This window comes from Atractosteus spatula, chromosome 7, assembly GCF_055471065.1.
Source record: "Atractosteus spatula isolate fAtrSpa1 chromosome 7, fAtrSpa1.hap1, whole genome shotgun sequence".
Classification (NCBI taxonomy): domain Eukaryota; kingdom Metazoa; phylum Chordata; class Actinopteri; order Semionotiformes; family Lepisosteidae; genus Atractosteus; species Atractosteus spatula.
The window spans coordinates 7,066,672-7,085,970 of NC_142712.1; the positions used below are offsets into that span (position 1 = coordinate 7,066,672).

At 38.2% G+C, this 19,299-nt stretch overlaps 1 protein-coding gene across 4 annotated transcripts in view; it reads left to right on the forward strand.

The window, feature by feature from the left end:
* The first annotated feature begins 8,595 nt into the window (after positions 1 to 8,595).
* Positions 8,596 to 19,299, forward strand: part of erg (ETS transcription factor ERG) — a 62,614-nt gene continuing 51,910 nt past the window's right edge. For all 4 annotated transcript variants that reach the window (XM_088921118.1, XM_088921122.1, XM_088921120.1 and 1 more), the window contains exon 1: positions 8,596 to 8,667. The gene's annotated coding sequence lies outside the window, so the exon portion shown is untranslated. The remainder of the gene's footprint in view (positions 8,668 to 19,299) is intronic.

Sequence of the window (19,299 nt, forward strand, 5' to 3'; positions counted from 1 at the left end):
GACGCTCTGTGGTAATTAAAAATCACAGGGAGTTTCTTGAAAAAAATAAGGGTGTTACCCTGTTGTCCTGACCAAATTACCCTCTGGCCTTTACCAATCATGGCCTCCTAATAATCCCCGTTCATCTATGAACTGGCTGAATTTATTGGTGCACTTTGCTGCACATTGGTGGTTGTAGTGGGATTCCCCATTACCAGTAAAGCAGTTTGAGTGCAGTGTGCAGAAAGACCTTATATAAAAAACATTATTATTATTATTACTACTAGTACTTAGTAATTAGTCATTAAAATTGTCACTCTGGGCTCAATCTGATGGCCTCAGGTTGCCCCTTACTTCAGATGATGAAGTGATTTCTCACTTCTCATTCCGAATAAATATACTGTTTGTTTTGTGCCGTTAGGCTGCTTGAGGATATTGGCTGACGCTTTATAAATACAATGGATTATTTAAGTATAAAGCTGGATTTGTATACGCTCTAGGTGGGCATTCGGTGTCTCGTTACTAATTAAAACCAGTGTTATAAATTCTGCGCCTTGCTTTCACACACAAAAAAAGTTGCCTGTTCTTACGCGGTCGTTGCTAACGACTGCTGATTTTGATAGCTCGGCCTGTCACGAAACCGCGAGAAACGTTTCCCCCTGTTTTTAAATTGCGTGGCTTTAGGTCCCTCTGCCGGTGAAGTATGCGGTGTGCACTTCAGTAAGTTTACGTAAAGCAAATGTATCAAAACAATACAAAAGGGGTTAAGAGTATAGATTTATAAAGTATATATATATGAAATGCGGCACTATTTACAACAAATGTTGAACTTTTCTTTTAAAGGATTTTTCTTATGTTTACGCTTCAGAACAGTGCAGTAGGTAGTCTGTTCTAGACAAGACAGAGAGCTAAGCCAAAACAAACTAGTGTGTGTGGGTGGTTGTGCCTAACTGCGTTAATAAACATGTCTAAAACGTATTAAACTCTGAAATGCCGTGGTTAGAACACAGAATGAGAAGAAATACAATTGAAGTCTGTGTGTTTGTGTTTCAAATACAACTGAGTTTATCAACCCAGACTGCCATAAAAGTGACGTTTAATTGAGTGCAGTCCAATTTTGAAAATGAAAATGCCGGTAATAACGGCAAAACCACTGTGACACACCTTTCAAATATTGTTGATTTCCAAAGGGCCAATTTTCAGAGCAAAAAGTCCCATGACACACAACTCTTTTCTTTTTATCTCGCTTCAGACTTTCCTTTTTTCGGTTAGAAAAAGCTAAAAAAGATTATTAACGGAGTTAAAACTCAAAACATTTTAACAACATCTGAGCGTTTTGAGCGCATATGCTGATGTAAACAAATTGTAAATTGGATACAATATCTCCTGTTGCTCTTAAAAATATTGTTGTCCAAGAAGCAGCGCTTTTAACATAAACTATGATTTATAATAATCTGCTTGGGTTAAATACAATAAATATGAGTATTATTGCAAATAATGTACAGGAGGCAGTAGCATTTAGCATTTAAAAAAATCACCAGGAAAAGAAAGAGAATTTACTGTTAGGTGCTTCAAAATTCTGTTCTGTGTACAACACTTACTTAAGACAGCCGCCCCCACCTCAGAGTTTTACTGCAGAAAAAAAAGTGAAAAATGATGTGACCATTTTTCATGTGTAATTAGTCAGTGAAATGTGATCCTTCACTGCAGTTAGGCAGGCCATGTGCTCCAGCTTGAAGTGAATGGCTTCCAGATTTGAATCCAATCTCTTCTGTCTAGACTCTACGTTGCTTTTTTTCCCTTCGTAGCTGAAAACACTCTTTACACAAAACGCCAACAGCTCAGAGGTTTCTGTCCCACTTTCTCATAAAGATGAGGGACAGGCCTTTCTGCAAGCCAGACCGAAGACCAGCCTCACTCAAGACTTTTTTTCACAGAACACGTGTCGTCTGGGACAGACAGACAACTTCAGGCTCTGCAGCAGGTCATGCAAAGAACCCTTCTCCAAGAAAATCTGGTTCTGATTACTTTGCTTGAATAAACAAATGCACTATGGACTATTTTAATAATGCATGCATGCTTGATACTTGATGTGAACTTTTCAATATCAGCTGAATCTTTTCATCATGCTCCAAGGGCCTGCATTGAATTCAAATAGAAATTTCTACAGAGCATACCTCTGTTTTTATTAATGTATGCAGCTGCTGTCAACATTCATTTTTGTTTATTAAACTATACTTAATCTATCATAGGTTATTGAACAGCAATCCATTCTATCAGGAACATATACGGATTGCAGATGAATTAACTAATTTCAGAAAAGGAGACGGCAGTTCTTTACCATCCAACTATGCAATATGTCAGTTGTGAAGAGTTAAACATCACTCTTCTTATCAACATCTTTTAGACTAATGAATCCCACTCCTCTTCAAATAAAATTCAGTTTTAACCTTGGGGCAAAGGGAACTTGATGTGAAGCAGAACAAATACGACTATGATGGAAGACATGTTAACGCTGATTGTTAGGAATTCCTAGCTTGTGAGGGCTCAGCCTAAATTAACTGTGTCCAGTTTCTCAGAAGGGATATGAGCTTTACCTGTTAGCCGGAGCCCGAGCCTGCCCTAGACAGACAAGTAATTGACTTGCAGTTTTCCCAGGCTTACTTGTCAGATTGATTGGTCAACATTAGTATAGTACATTTCTTTGCACAGACAGTCACCCAATCAGCTACTTAGGGAGGGACCTCCAAGTATATAAATAATCCCAGTAGCATGATTTCAGCTTGGACTAAACTGGTGAGATCCCTTGGCTATCCATGTGACTCACTGTTGTCATTTGTTTCTAGAGCTTCTGTGCTCATGATATACTTTATGGTCCTACACCTTCAAAAAGAAAACACATTGGATCCTCTCACAATTATAAACATAAGTTTGATATTTTTATTAGTGGCTACGGACTTGGTCAGTGTCAGGAGAAGAATATCTTAGTAGATTACTCAGTAACTTTGCTGATACGCAATGATCCTTTTTTTTAATAAAACAGAACTCCATGTAAAAGAATTAACGAAGTGCTGATTCATGTGTCTCCAGGTGACATTGATATTAACCACATGTCCTTGCATAGTGTAATTGCTTGAGAGCATACATTGCCAGACTCCACTTAGAGAACTTTCCCCAAAGTATAATAGCAACACCTACAGTATGTGTAACAGCTCATTTCAAGTTCAGCAGAACATTTAAGGAACAATCTTGATGCCTTGATAGGAATAGGAATGAATCAGTTCAATTGTCATAGTTTAATGTTAGTACCTTAAGCAAGCATTTGAGAATGACAGTTGTCTAACAATGGCATTGCTCTGTATGACTAATATAAAAGATGAAATTGCCATGCCATTTAACACAAATGGTTATAACATCAGACATCGAGAAAACTATGCATGACTAATTGCATGTTTTTCTCTTTGCTTTTATTAGTTTTAGAAAAACAAGGAAGAGTCAACATTTGTCTACTGGAAAAAAGCTGCTCTCCCTTTCTTTGGTGTTGATTACAGAAAATTAAAACAATTCTTCATTGCACTCTTCACAGAGCTCCGATGTGCCCCGAAGAAAAGACTGTGTCAGTAATCAAAATGAAAATGTAATTTCCTGAAACAATTGTAATAGCTCTACTACAGAGCTGCAGCTCTTTTCCAGTCTTTCTGAACAGTGTGGAATTTGATTAAATATAGCACAATAAGGTCAGTTCAATAATATTGTACTGGTTTCCATATTCTCAACCAGATCCACATAAAAGGCACACATTTATTTATTCTTATTTAATATATAAATATTTATATTTTTATTCATATTCATACATATATGTATATTTCTTTTACATTATAATTTCTAAATGAATTCATTTTTCTAACGCAATGTGCATTTTCATTGCGTTAACCAGTATGGTTTTCCAGGACTGGAAGCTCACCTATTCAGGCAACAAGGTGATAGTGATGAACAAAACATTCATTAATATTTTTTTGTATTATGCAGTACTGAAAGAGTCAAGTTCAAGGATCCCTTCCCCCCAAAAAGGTACCTCAATGAGGTTCATTTTAGGGTACATTGATGGTTACTTTCAATTAATTCAGCCAGAGTGTTTAAATTAAATGCTAGAGAAAACAGAACTCTATTTTGGCTTTCCATTCTTCACTATGAAGTCATTACACAATTGAGAATACATATACTGTATATGAAAATAAGATCTGCTTATGCAGATGTAATTTTGTATAGAAAAGGTTTTAGGAAATGGATAGGTAAATACTCAGCCTGAGGTGATATAATTAGCGAAGTAACACAGGGATTAGGATCACTTCTCGTGTTTATTTATATCAATAATCCAGTATATTTTATATCCAAGACATCGATGATTCTGGCATAGTTAGAGAACAAGTCAAACTTGTAATGATTGAAAAATAGCAGGATTAGCAATCAATGTAGAAGCAGCAAATGAAACTCAAATGGATTTGGTATATTCAAGACTGGGCAAACTTCTCAAAGACATTGACAAAGTTAACGCAGTGGAGATCTGCAGAATATATAGAGAAACACAAACCAGAGGACACAAGTGAAAGCTATATGGGAGAGCATGTCTTTATGCAAAGAGTTGTGGGAGTATGCAACAAATTACCCATCCATGTTGTCAAAGCCCATACTCAGGCGTCTGGAAACGACTGGATAAGATCATTGGATCAATTAGTTACTGACAAAATAAATGAGGTAGATGGGAAGAATGGCCATCTCTCATTACCACACGTTCTATTGTTTGTTACATTTCCTGATTAAGGCTTTCATTTAGCATAAGAATGGCAAATTTGCTCACATTATGCTGAATTGTAAGTATGTGGTGTGGTAAGAGACAAAGTAGAATGCATGTTATGAGATCCGAGTGCTTTTCAAAACATGGAAAGGTCTTTGTAGACAGGCAAGGGAATGTTTCCAAATACACTCAGCCCTTGTAATTTTACTTTGAGCAGTTTGTGTTGACAGATCTTGTATAGTGTTTTTCCAAGCCCATATTCGAATCATATTGTTGAAATGTACTTCCACATAAAGTAAACGTCAACGACTTTTCTGTGCTCTTGTGTTTGAAAGTGGAAAGCGGGTATCCAGAAAACACACTGATTTCTATTGACTACCATCGAAATTAAAAGAGACTGCGTCTCACATCACGTATTCAAGCCATTCTCTGTTAAAAGCTGTCACTAAGGCCACTAAATGTTTCGATCATACAGTTTTTAGTGTGGGAGAGAAACTAAAACCTGCTTTTACTTTTGTAGAGCTGACCAATGAATCTACAAGCCAATCCTCGGTTTTCCCCGATTCTGTAGAATTCTGTGCAAACCAGGATCAGGTTGCGTGACATTTCTTTATTGCCTTATTCTCCATTATTATTGCCCTGAGGTCTTTGTTTCTTGCTTATGATTTGCATTTTTTTGCCATTGTAAGATCAAGGATTCATGTTTACACTGGGTTTAGTTTGTGGCTTTGGGCATGTCTCTAAAGGCATTTTTTAAATATTATTAATATGTTTCTTTAGTTGGACAATCTGCCCTTTTCTTTTGCATTCTTTTAGAGCAGATGGCCTCCCGTCTCTTCTGAAGGCTTACCTCCAGTGGAATGCCCTTCATGCTTCTCTCATAGCAATTCCTGTGTGGTACTTGTTCTGCAACACTCTGTCTATAGGATGTCCAGTGGCAGAACAAAATCCGTGGAGAACACCAGACATGCCCTGTTCTAAGACTGACAACCTGAACAGAACTAGTAGCAGGGCTTGGCGTGTCTGTCTGGCTTCCTGCTTTTCTTTATAAAGTTAGGAGTCCACCTGTTAAGCTGTTATTATGAAACCTCTTTTACTTCAAGCTGGGATGTACCCTGAGTAATTACACATCAATTTCAGGGAAAGGAGACACAGCAGCAATACTGTACATCATGTCAAAAATGCAGAGGACTGAAGTGCCTCCGATTTTGTAATCATTTAGCATTTTTGTCCTTTTTTTTTTCAAAAAAAGCGCCAGGATCTTTGAGAGACCATAGCATTGACATCTTGGTGCCTTTTCTGAGGCATCCATCCCAGCCATTTCAGAACTAAGACGCACGTGTAATTAATAATAAATCACCACAGCTACAGCCACAACAGCAGCAGGCTTTCAGTAATCAGGGTTGGACAAACATGATTTCTCTCTTTCGGTCTTTAAAAACAGGACGTGAACCCCAGCAGGTTTTGAGGAAGGGCTGTGGGGGTTGGACTCTCATCACTTCCAAATACAGCCCCTCGGCTTGACCCAGACTTGGGGGTCTCTGTGTGTGTTTCTTTTTTTTTCTCTCGTAATTTCTCCTTTTTTTCCCCTCTGATTTCTGGCAGACTTGCGGAATGTCTGGGAGCCGAGGGGATTGGGCCTTGCTCATGGTGTAGCATTTTGAAACGAGAAAAAAAGGAGGGAGAGAGAGAAAGTAAGAGACTAGACCACAGAAATGTAAACACGTCTGGAGCTAAAATAACTCTGCTTTCATTGAAAACACCCCTCAGTCACAATCAGACTTCTGTGTGCTACACCCTGTCAAAAACCCATGTCAATACGTGCCAATTAATTAATTAAATCGTAATTGTTTTGCTGTTACACAGGCACGTAAAAGCACAAATTTCTATATCGATTTTATTCACTGTAAGTAACTGACTTTCTTTGAAAAAGAAATAGTAATACGATAAATATGTGAAATAACAGAAAAGAAAAGCTATGAGAACTAAATTCAGAAATCTTCATCTTAGCATTGTTAAAGAATTTCTTTAAAATCAAATGCTCACAGCTAAAATATAAAAACAGAGATTTAGAGCTCTGCATCAAATAGATAATGTCTGGTACTTATGCATACTGTATATTGTTTATAAGTGGCTGGCTCAGAGAAAAATTAAATGTTGTACATTCATTATATTATCCTTATTATTTACAACCTATTTTGGAGATTAAACATATAAAGAAATAATAACTAACAATCCTTTTTAAAGGGTATAAATTAATATAAGTCATTTAGGCATGTAACACATTGTGATACTTCAATGCAAATGGTGCACATTTCATTTAAAAACAATGACAGCAATTTCCTTTGCCACTCCTAATACATCAGACAAAAAGTACTCAATTTCAATGACTTTGCATGGTTAAAAAGCCAACTAAAGGGAAACAAATATATGCCATTTTCCCTACAGCGTCTTTGCTTAAACATAGGTTCAGAGCACATTGAAAATGACGACGCAGTTTTGAAAAAGGGATTCGGTGAATTTGTTCTTCATGGGCTCGATGCCAGGCAAAAAGAGCTGACGTCCTAACGTCTGGAACCTAACCTCAAACATTTAGACGTAAATTAAAACAATTAATTTCTGAAAAGTCAATAAGGGTTTTTAAATTTGTACAATTAAGTAAAAATTATGTTTAATTAGCTAATTTAGGAAAATAGACGCAACAAAATCCGGGACCTCTTCAAGCATGGTCTTTGGGACACCTGTACTGATGTCTGTGTAGAGACTTCATGAAACCTCCCCAGAGCCCTTAGGTTAAATACTCCTTCCTCATGGCCCACAACTCTCCATACACTACAGCACGTATGTATTTTCTCCAGCATGGCACAGTCCTTGGATAACAGTCTTAGCTATTAATGAAGGGGATTCACTGTTCTCAACACCTACTGTATATACCCTACCAGAGTGTTTAAAATCAAGGTGAGGACAAGCTGTTTTCCTTCTTTTATGTGCGCTAGCTAAACACGTGGTTATTTTTAAAGAAACATACTTTAAAGATAAAGAAGCGCAAATCGTCATAAAAACTTAAATGTTTAGAAGTCTGAGCCTCTGCAGGGATATTTTGTTGGATGAGAAAATATGAAGACAATAGGCGCGATATGAATGAATGAATAAACAAGTTAAATTTCTCTTTAGCTTTAAAACGACGTTGTAAAGGTCCAATTAATGGATTAACCTCGCAGTGTTCGCAGTGTAACTTAATCGAAAAGGCTGTGTGAAATTATTTCCTCGGTGAATCTGTTCAAAAGAGATGCGGGCAGAACCATTGCTGCCAACTTTTTTGGGGGTCATTCGGTTTTTGCCATTAGGTGCTGAGCAATATCAACGGTGTAAAAACAGCTTCGCTTCCATTCAAAAAAAAAAGAAGAAAATATAGCAGATAGCTATAGACAGCTGCAATTTGTCTTGATGAATTACATCTTTGTGTCTTTTTCAGTCTGAGTGAGTTGATGTTTTGTCTTTTCTCGACTATACGTCGTGCTCATGGTGAGTTTAAGGCTGTATTGTTGTTATTCTGTAAGTAATTTACCTAGACTTCAATTTCTTTACTTCGCCTTACTTCTCGTTCCTTCTCTTAGTTTATTCTCTCACTCGCTCACTCGCTCGCTCACTTTCTCTCTCTCTCATTCGTCCGCTCACAGTAGTGTTTTGTGTGACTTGCTCCATGTACTCTATGCTAATATAGTAGATGTAGTCTGAGCAGTTGCACTGATCCATAGTTTAAGGAAACAACGAAAGTCATTCAGTCCTTCCAAAAGCTCAGTCCTTAAAGCTCAGTTAAACTTCACGGAAAACAAGTCGGAAGAAGATATTGTATATACAGTACGCATCTTTCCCGACTCCTTAAACAAACTGTAAGTAATAACCGCTACTGAGAAGTTTTTTGTACTCTAAAAAAAGTTAGCCCTAGACAGAAACGAGACCGGCGCAGTATTAAAATGGTGCTTGAGTTTATGATGGGATCTGTTTTGACGCGTAGATTAATATGGCACATTTACAAATATTACACAGCCCAAGGTTTCTGAGATGCTTTTGCAAACCGAACAGGACAGGACAATTGGTCCTTACGAAGTGCACCGGCAGGGCGCTGCGTGTTTGACAGTTGTTGTATCACATTTCTTCTTGCTTGATTATAGGTTTTTATCTTAAAGACTTTTTTTCAACAGGGTATTTTTTTTAAAAGCATTTAATTAAAAGGTTATTGCAAGTTAATAAGTATTGCTTTTGACGCAAGATGATCAACCAGAATAAAAAAATGTGAATGTTTAATTTTCACTCGAGTTTGCAGCTTCCTTCTAAAAATGGAATAGGTAGATATGTTAGATATAGATATGTTTGGTCAGGTCCTTTTATTTAGTTTGTGAAATGTTCAGATAAAGACAATTTGAAAGTTTATACTTGCATTATTGTGTAGGAGACCTCTGGCGAAAGAATCAGGGGGTTCAGCTTGATTTAACACAAACTACAACCGTAAATTGTTTCTGATTAAGAATGGTGTATTTGTTGTACCGAGGGAAACTGCTTTTATCTTTGAGCGTTTGTGGAGGATGTTTAAAACGACGATTCTTTGTTTGATTTTATTTATCCTAATGTAAACAGGGAAAGATGTATGTCTGGGATGAAACGATATAAAAAACGAAAAATATTTCCATATCAAATTGATATAATGAGTTGCTCTGCGCCGAAACCCATTTTATTGTAGACGCTTATGGGTGATAGAGTATGCTCTGTAATTTTATTTTTATCCCCGGAGAGATTTACTTATGTTACTTCTACGGCCAATCACATTTCGGTTAAATGTTTTATGGGACCACGAGACATTGTGAATTTCAATATTTTAATAGTGTATTTTAAGTAAAGTTTTATCGAATCCACATTTTCCGAAACTGGAGATGACACCTTTCTAAAATTTAAGCACTGGCTAGATTTGTCCTGACAGATAGATGAGGGTAGATTTGTAGTAATTGTATCTTGCAAAGGCTGCACAGCGGTGTCAGTGTTGCTGCTTCTCAGCCTTTGGGTCTCTGGGTTGCTTTACAGTATGGAGTACCTGCTGTGTGAAGTTTGCATGGTTCCTAGTGGCCTAGTGGGTTTTCATCAGGTACTCCAGTTTCTTCCCACAATTTAAAGGCATTCAATCCAGGTTAATCTGTGTCTTAATCTAACTTGTCCCCTGTGTGTCTGTTTGTGCCCTATGATAGGGCTCCCTGTGTCTCTGTCCTGTGTTAAGAGAACACTGAACATTGGATGTGTATTTCTGGATAAGGTACTTACTGTAGGACACGTTAACTTTATTGCAGTTAGAAGTCATTATCCAAGCCGCGTCGTGTAGATTTTGTAGTGTTGTCATTTGCAATTGGTTGTACTAAGGTTTTGTGTTTGATGTAAATTACCAGAGTGTTCTGAAAGTGAACAGCTTATACTACCTACACTGCATTGCATGTTAATGTTTAATTGTTGCTTGTAATATAATAATAATGAAATGACTTAAAAGGTTATTTTTTCGTTCATTTTTTTTCTTTTTCCTCATCTGTTTAGAAATAGCTTGTCTTTGCCCCTTCTCTTGGTAGAACCTTGAAAAAAGCATTAGTCATTAAAATCTAAAACAGAAGGCTAAATAAACCATTTAACTGTGACGTAAAAATTGGAAGAGCGACAGCGTCGATTTGGGTGTGATGTGTTTTAACAAGAATCCCTCAGACAATTGAGTTAGATAAACAATTTAATTCCATCTAGTCTACCGCTGTTCCAATCTGTTGACTATTTAAGAATTCAATTAGGTGGAATAATTCTAAAAAAGAAAAGTTTCTTTTTTTAGTGATTTATTTTCATCCTACAATGTATCCTAAAATAATCAGACTTCCTACCACTTCAAACAGACAGGGCCTGTGCTGCTCTTTAAACTGTCACACATGTAAGTTTTAATGGAACCCAGTTCATACATTACAGCCATTAACCTCAAATTTGTGCCGAACAGTTCAACTAGCAAAAGCAGTGTTATCAGAAAATGTTTTTAGACATACATCATGAGGCTAGTTTTTCGGAGATCTGATAAAGACCAAAAGGGAAATGGTAGAGATTACTGTAAATTTCTTGTTGTATTGTTTTAATCATATTTGTTAACTGAAGGGCTGTGCTAAAATGTCATACACTAACTAAAAGACACAAAAACTGATGCTGAAATCAGCAACTTTTAAAGGCTGACCATCAACTGGAAGAAATTCACTTCAGCCTCCATATCCGTGAAGCCAGAGTCATGAATTATCTAAGGTCAAAGGAAGAAGTGAATGATCAGAACTTCTTAATCAATAAAATCGTAGAGGAGCTCCAGATCTAGATGAAGAAATTGCAGTTAGCATTTTGGTCCACTCTCCCATACTGTGAAAAAAGCTTTCTCTGTTTTTCTCCCACGCGATCCATTTTGCCAGACCTCAGCTCTTAAACTTTTGCGGTTTCTTCCAGAAAATGATGAGAAACTGTTGGAAGAGAAACACTTTGAATATCACCATGATAGTGTACAAAAGAGGGGAGATTGTTATTTTTGTATGAAAGTCCAATCTGGTCTTCATGAGCTAATCAAATAAAGTTAAATGCATGAACTATAAACTGCTATATTATCAGGGCAGAAGCCTGACAAATTCTCTGAGCATATGAACATCTGAGCATCTCTGAGAACGTTGACCTGTGTGTGTAATGGCTGATATATTAGTACTATTATTTTCCAAAGAGGTTGTTTCTTATGAAAAGAAAAAAGATCAATTTGTGATATATGTTCTTTTCCTCTGCCTTATCGAAATGTATTTTCTGTTCCAAAGGCAACACTTAAAGTTTTGTGCCAACATTTTTTTCACATATGTCACATCTTTCCAATTAGATTTTGGCTTTGCCGTTCCTTTTCTGACTCTTGGTTTCCAAAGAAAATTCTTAACAATGTTTTTCATACCATCGTGAAAAATACTGATGGTTTTTGTCTCTCTGTCACCAATCATAATTCAAGTTACATTATTGTATAGCACCCAGTATGAAAGGGTACATATAGTATGAGGAAACTCACAGAACAACATAATGCTCTTTTAGTCTGATAGAGATGTACAGGGGCTCTCTTAGACATATTGTAGATTGACTATGCAAAGCGCACTAGCCTCCATAAGACAACAATCAATCTAATCTATGGTGTACTTGCCTGCCTGTTACTGTTTTTCACGTTCGAGATCTCAGCCATATGGTCCTCTTTAATTCGAACTTTGGTACCTAGACTTATTCAAGTGGACTATTAGTATTTGCAACTCTGCGTTGTGGATTCCTTCAGTTTCTCAAGGTGTGCTTTGTGAACCCTTTCAGAATGCTGATTGGAATATTTCTAGCCTGGAGGCCATTGTGGAATCGCATGGTAGCCATATTATGCTGATTTCTTATGTATCTAAAGAGATGTATGGTTTACTAGTAGCCAAAACAGCTTTGGCTCTTACTATAGTATACTACATGTTACTGTTGAATAATGCACGTCTGTCATTTATTCTACAGAAATGCTTACCCATGGAATTTCTTTTCTGCTTTCTAAACTGGTTCTGATTTTTTATTTACATGGTGCATTGACCACTAAATCAATGAGTACAGATCAACCCAAAGACTGATTCTCAGCAGGCAGCTCTCCTGCAGTGTGCAGCTGAAGTGTAAGGAAAGACAAGGAGGTCTATGAAAGAGTGTCCCAAAGAATGGTATAACAGAGTGCAGTGCTCTTTGTTTTATGCATAGGTCAGTGTGCTTGTGAGAGCAGTTTCTAGGCAATGGCAGTAGTGCATTTCTCTACACCTGTCAAAAATCTTTACCATGTTTTTTGTTCTTTCTGGATTTTGTGACAGCATATTTTTGATAGTCTTGAGACGTTTATCACTAACATCTGTCTGTTTATACATATTAATATCGTCACAAGGCTTGAGGTTTGTGGAGCTGAGCTGTCTGATTGTTGTGATATCAGTTTAACTTGAGTAGGCTGGGATCACTCCTGTTGCACTTTCACAGCCAGCAACTATCAACAAGGCTGGTGTTTAAAGGCACGAGATGTTAGGTTAGAAGAGTTCAAATGGAATATTTGCCGTTTTTGCTCTCTGGCTGTCCCAATATGTCATGAAATTCTGCAAATTATCCTGTTCTATCGAGGGTTCACATGATACTGCAAGGAATAATTCATGCACCACTCGAAAGGAAAATGTACTTGTAGTATGTACGATTACCAAACCCTTGATCACAAAATATTTAGAAATCAGACAGATTAGAAGAACGGAACTTCCATGTCCCTTTAGTGGACCTGCAAACTACAAAATGATCCTTTATAATTATCAGGGATTATAGTATTTCTGGACTGCACGATGTACTTCCCACCACTGTTGTAAAATTAAAGCAGCCTCAGACAAACATATACAGTAGATTTATCTTTTCAATTTCCTGTCTTGTATGCATCAGGGTAAGATTGAGAAAATTATAGCAAGCTAAATATGTCAGGGATCCCAGAACATCTACGCTCTGTTAATAATTCCTGTGAAGTGTGAAATGTCACAGCAGTCACGACTGGCCCATTCTGGCACGACGTCCTGACCATGAGATGGCTGTGCTGACTGGTATGAATGGCCGGGGAGGAATGAAGTGGTAAGCCCCACGGTTGGCCGGTCAGAAACGGAGACCCGGCTGCCTAATTCAAACCGGGTGTGCGCCGGGAGGCGACTCTGTCGTCCACCCGCTCAGGCGCAGGCCTGGATTAGCCAGAGAGACTTGTTTTTGTTCTCCGGGCTGCTGCAGTTTCTTAGCCCCAAGACTGCAAATTAAACCATCCCATAAATCTTCCATTATAGGTAGTAAAAGCTAATTTTAGATTTCCTGCTCACGGCAGCATCGCAGCTGATTGCTACCACACTTTCAGAAGGGGCCTGAGCTGAGCTGCTCGAAGGACAGGGGCTCTTTCTGTCAGGAGCAGTTCTTTCCGGGCCCTATGCGGACGACACGATCCGGAATGTGAGGATACAATTGGGAAAATAGTCATGCAGGAGAAGGGTCAGGAGACAGGGGGCGTGTCCGAGGAGTGCAGGTGTCCGGGGGGGAGTGAATCCAGGGCGAACAATCCAAGGGTCAATCCAGAGGGGGAATCCAAGACGGGAGGTTTAGTCCAAGACCAGGGGATCCATCCGAAGTTAAAACCAGAACCGGCTCGGGACCGGCGGGGCAGGGAATCGGGAACAGGAAACTAAAACCATAACGGAGCCAGACGCGGCAGGACCCCCGGGCTCTCACGATGCGGGAATCAACGAGAAGCCCCGGGTAAACGCCTGCGTCTGGCTTTAAAGGAATAAGGAACAGGTGTGGGGAATGGGACAGAACAAGGAAGGGCTGGAGCGCCCTTAAGAGGAGGAGTAACGATCGTGACCCTTTCACTGCAGCCGTGCCGTGTGAAGAGCTGTAGTAAAAACCTTCATTTACGGGCCACACCTTGCCCGTTAAAGGGCTTTTATCGTGTGTAAAGGTTAGCGCCCGTGGCCCCGCTGCCTGTTCGGCGATTTCTGTCCTGCCACTGTCCCTGTGTCATCGTCCGGTCGTCGGTTCGGCGATGGCCGCTGTCCCCTCCAGCAGACGCGCAGCAGTGGTGACACAGCGTGACCCTCAGTGTTACTTATTTGTGCTTCATGCGCTCATACGGCAAAACAAATTTACTGTCACACCCCCGCCCCCGACCTGCGGCGTCTTCTAAGCGATGTGGTCAGGAGCTGCCAACATTTAACCAGAATTGTAATACATTTGGCATTTCCTTGCTTGTGCATTCATGCAAGTCCAACACCTTGGTTTCATTTTGCAGCTTTAGGCAAGGAGAGTTTGTAGACATGTATTCCATTATAGGAATTATAAAAATGTGTATAAGTTATGCTCAATTAATTACCCTTTTCACAATTTAAATGTTAACCTCACTTTATCATTTTCTTGTTTTTTTTCATTGTATTCTTCCAAATTGGATACGTATTGAAAAACACTTTTTTTAAGGGAAGATGCGTCACACTGCACATATGATACATGTATATCATGCAGGATGTTCTCCAAAAGGGAATAGCGAAAGCTGCCATTTACTGTACTTCTCCCACTTTAAGAATTTCAAAATTCATTACATATGTATGATACAGGAAGCAATTTGCCTAACCACGTAGGCTAAAGTTCATAGCTTTACTCTGGTAAAGATAGTGGAAGAAGCTCGGTTCATTTTTGGTAAAACCTGGAGGCTGCTACAGTATCTATCCCGTTTTGATTAACGGCTGCATATCTGTGATATTATACATTTGTTTCATTTCACAATCACCCTCTACAGAATGGCATTTTCAGACAAGGTTTTGTTCCCTGCCTCATCAAGCATGAGTTATGTTTTGTTTTTTGTATGGAATTTTTATATGAATGCTTGACAGTACAAACTGCAGTATTTTAGTTTAGGGTTCATAAAATATGTTATAAAGAAAGGTGCCAGTCTGGAACTACAGTATGTCATAAATAAAGCAGATTTACTGGCTTGAATTTTGAATGGCTGAATCGTCTCCTTTGGAACAGCTTCTTGGCTGCCAGCTTAAAAAATATTTTCTGCAGGTAAAAATATGTTTAGAAATGGATATTCACATTTTTAAGGCTGAACAGTTCTCTACAGATTCTCTACACAAAAAAGTCATCATGTTGTACTGATATAATCAGCGTATTTTTATAATGTTAGTATTTTACTTAAGATGATTAAACTGTCACTACAAAACCATACCCTTTATATAATTGTTATTATTAACAATTAAAAAGATACACTTCCTGAAGATAGACTAGTATAGACCTCAAGCTTTAACAGTTCTGTAGATCTTAGTGTATTTTGAATTCCGTGGTAGCCCTGCAGTTCATCTGAATGCATACCAAAAGGCCATTCTCCCTGGCTTTGTGTCATACAAGCTTATATGGACTGAACAGCAGGATGAGTCAAATGACGGTACAGGGTTAAAGTGCTGCTGAAGGCGAAAACGGTCATTAAAAAGTGATTTGTTCAGGTCAGGTACGCCACGTCACGTCAGGTACAATAGCAATATGATGCAACACCTGCCATAATCCCCATTATCAGATCAGATTCGCCCATACATCTCTCTGTAGGACCTAGTGCCCACCTGCATCTTATAGTTTGTAATGAAGTAAAACACAATTCTGAATTTGTTAGCCCCTCTTCCAACAGGCTTTAATACTGTTTGGGGAAAGAGTATGCAGATATATGCTGCATTTCCTTCACTTGCACAAATAATGGGTTTTGAGTTGTACCATTAAATACATCAAATTATATGGTAGCTCCACAGAGAGAACCTGCAGGAGATTCAAAGTCCACATGTGCAGGGGCTTCAGTGTAAATTACCTGGATTAAACTTGGATACTGAGATGGAAAACCAGTACTTTTTCATAAATACAAGTGGAAAAGCATTGTGATTACAATGGTATTTCAATTCTCCAGAGAGTGTTGGGTTTTTTTTTATTATTTTTAAATGAGACTCGTAATTAATTTTGAAAGTATGGAAAGTCAGTTTTAACAAGTGGGAAGTGCTGAAAGCCCAGCAAGTGTTGCATTAATATGCAGAGTAAAACTGACAGCAATGACATTAAAAAAAAAATACACAGAGTATAAGCACACCACATTCTAGCTTGAGATGAGTCATGGATTTTGCTCAAGTTGAGCAGGTCTGGAGAAGTGCACTGATACCACCTGAAAGCAATGTCTTATCCACTGTACTGGGGCCCACACATATGGAATCATTTTATAAGCCCTCTTCAGTTTCCAATATACTGTAAATGCAGAGACTTTGGGCTTCACTGAGAAGAGACGTTGAAAGCTGAAGGTGTTCACACAAGCTTACCATTCAATTATATTTCTATTACAGTGGGTAGATGCTGCCAAAGCCTACCTGTCTTCTCACTAAACTGAACTGGATTGCATATCTGAGGTAGGTTATGTACAGTAAGCAGTTATGTTTTGGAGAGCAATAAAGAAAAGTAGACCTACTGTATGAGAACACTTTATTGTCATAAATACTAGTACAGTAATTTTATTTTCTAGCCATCTGATAGCAGACTACCGGTTTCAGGTACTACACTCAGTCATTGAGTGTTAACACACGATTGAGAAGTGGCTCATTGATAAGTCTCTTGCTCTTGATAAGAAGCAGGCCTACTTAATACTGGACTTTGAGTTGTCTATAGTGGAATATTCCATGGTCATTTAAAGGGAACATGCCAGATTTTTGTTTCATCATCCACTAGAATTCATTTTCCAGTTGTCGATGCTTTGCAGCTTCATTATTTCAGCTACAAATAATAAGGACTTTAAATCATTACAATACAAGAACAATACACCATTACAATTCAGTCCCAAAAAGGTATGTAACAATATGACCTCCTTGTAAAAGAGACCTCCTTGTCAGACACCTGCCACTAAAAAGGAAGGATATTATTTAGATATTTTACTTCATTCTGTTTTGGCTTACTGTGCCTAATTGTTGTAAATTAAGATGATATGCAGAAAATAAGCAAGAAAAGATGTATAAATAAACAGCATAATGTGAACAAATAGTACTGTGCAGATTTAAAGTTGTATTTAAACGAGTTCAGTCTTTTTCATTTTCTAAAAATAGGTAGGGAAGTGATGGGCATGGCTCTTAAGAACTTAATTCCAATAAAGACCATTTGCAAGTTGTTGCTTAAGGAAACACTGTATGATAAATTCCTAATACTCAGGAAACTGCTTTATTTTATGTATGCAGTATATTTTAAGGTTTCCAGTTACAATTGTTTCTTATTTTTAAGAGACCTATGTCAGATAACAAACGCAAGAGATTCCTAGTTAAATTTAATCTTTTTAAAAAGGTATATAATTTGTCACTTGGCTGAGCTCAAAATATCCACAGGTTCTGTAGGTGGAGTCTGTCTCTGTGCAAGAAGTATCATTTTCCTCTTGGTTTATATATTCTGTTGCAGGTTTAAATATCTTTAAAGCCCCAACTTTAATATAGATAGCATATGCATTCTGAATCAAAGCCTCCTTTTCACTCATGATCCTAATGTGTCATGATCATTCCAGGACAACAGTACGGTGGAGTAGTATTTGACTATACTGGAAATGTATTGTGGAAAAGTATCAGCATGATATTAAACATGTTCAAGGTTTCATGGATTGCTTTACTCCAAGCGGTTGTGTTTATTACTTTTTATTTGTTGTTTTAAGACACTCTGATACTAAGTTATTATCCAAAGTGCGGTTTCCACAGACACACATTTTCCATTAATTTCCTCTTAGACACTTTTCTGAACATTATGCAGATGTAGAAAATTCATGTTCAAGTCAATGTCCGTGTGTACTAGGGTAGATGAAGATGTACGCTCTTTTTCCAGAGTGGATCTTGTTGAGTCACTTGAAAAAAGTGGTGCAGTTTATATACATAATTAAATGAAAGACCGTTTTGTGGTTCTAAATGTTGAACCCAAACGGCCTGCTATTTTTTTTCATTCTTGTGAGCCACACAAAACCATCATTGTTAATGCTGTTTTTTAGACTTTGGAGGGTAGGTGTACGTTTTGACCCAGGGTTTTGTGTTGCATGATGGCTCTCTGGCGGCTGCTAGTAATGTCTTTCCACATGTGTGACTTCTTGCCAATTTTATTTACTTAAAAAATCTGTAAGAGAGGCCTGGGAAGGGGGTGCCATGACTTTCTTAAGGTTGAAAAAAATAAAAACAGATTACACCAAACTGCTCATAACCAGTAACACAAGTGGATACCCGATGGTTTTTTAGCCTATATGTGGAATAGGCCACAGACCCCAAAAATGCCACAAGCATGCACTGGTTTTGAATGTTATGCATTATAACTTGGATTTGCTCGAAACAAGCCACTTGATATTCTGAGTCTGTACATGAGAACGAGAATAGCTGCATTTCTTTATTTTGACTTCCCTTTTCACATGTTGTTGCTGGTGTAACAGTGTCTTCAATGGTTAAACAATCAGAGAGCAGACACAAATCTTCCAGTCTTTTTACAGGCGAGGCGAGCGTGGTTGAATGTGGCCTTTTACAAGCCAGGAGTTAGGAGACCTCTTTTCCTGCAGGAGTTTGAGGGCTGTGAATGGGATGGAAATGAACAGAGACAAGGGTTCCAGCAATGTGTAAAAATACTGGGATATTCTCATTAATACTTATTCATTTTCTTAATTGGAATTGGAGCTTTGCTAATTGAGCAGAATCTTCACAATCCACCCTTCCATATTTAATAGATCTTAGCAGCCATGTCACCCTGCAACTCACAACTGGCAACCCACTGAAGCTCAGCAGGTTTGAGCCTGGTCAGTACCTGGATGGGAGACCTCCTGGTTAAAACTAAGGTTGCTGCTGGAAGAGGTGTTAATGGGGCCAGCAGGGGGCGCTCACCCTGCGGTCCATGTGGGTCCTAAT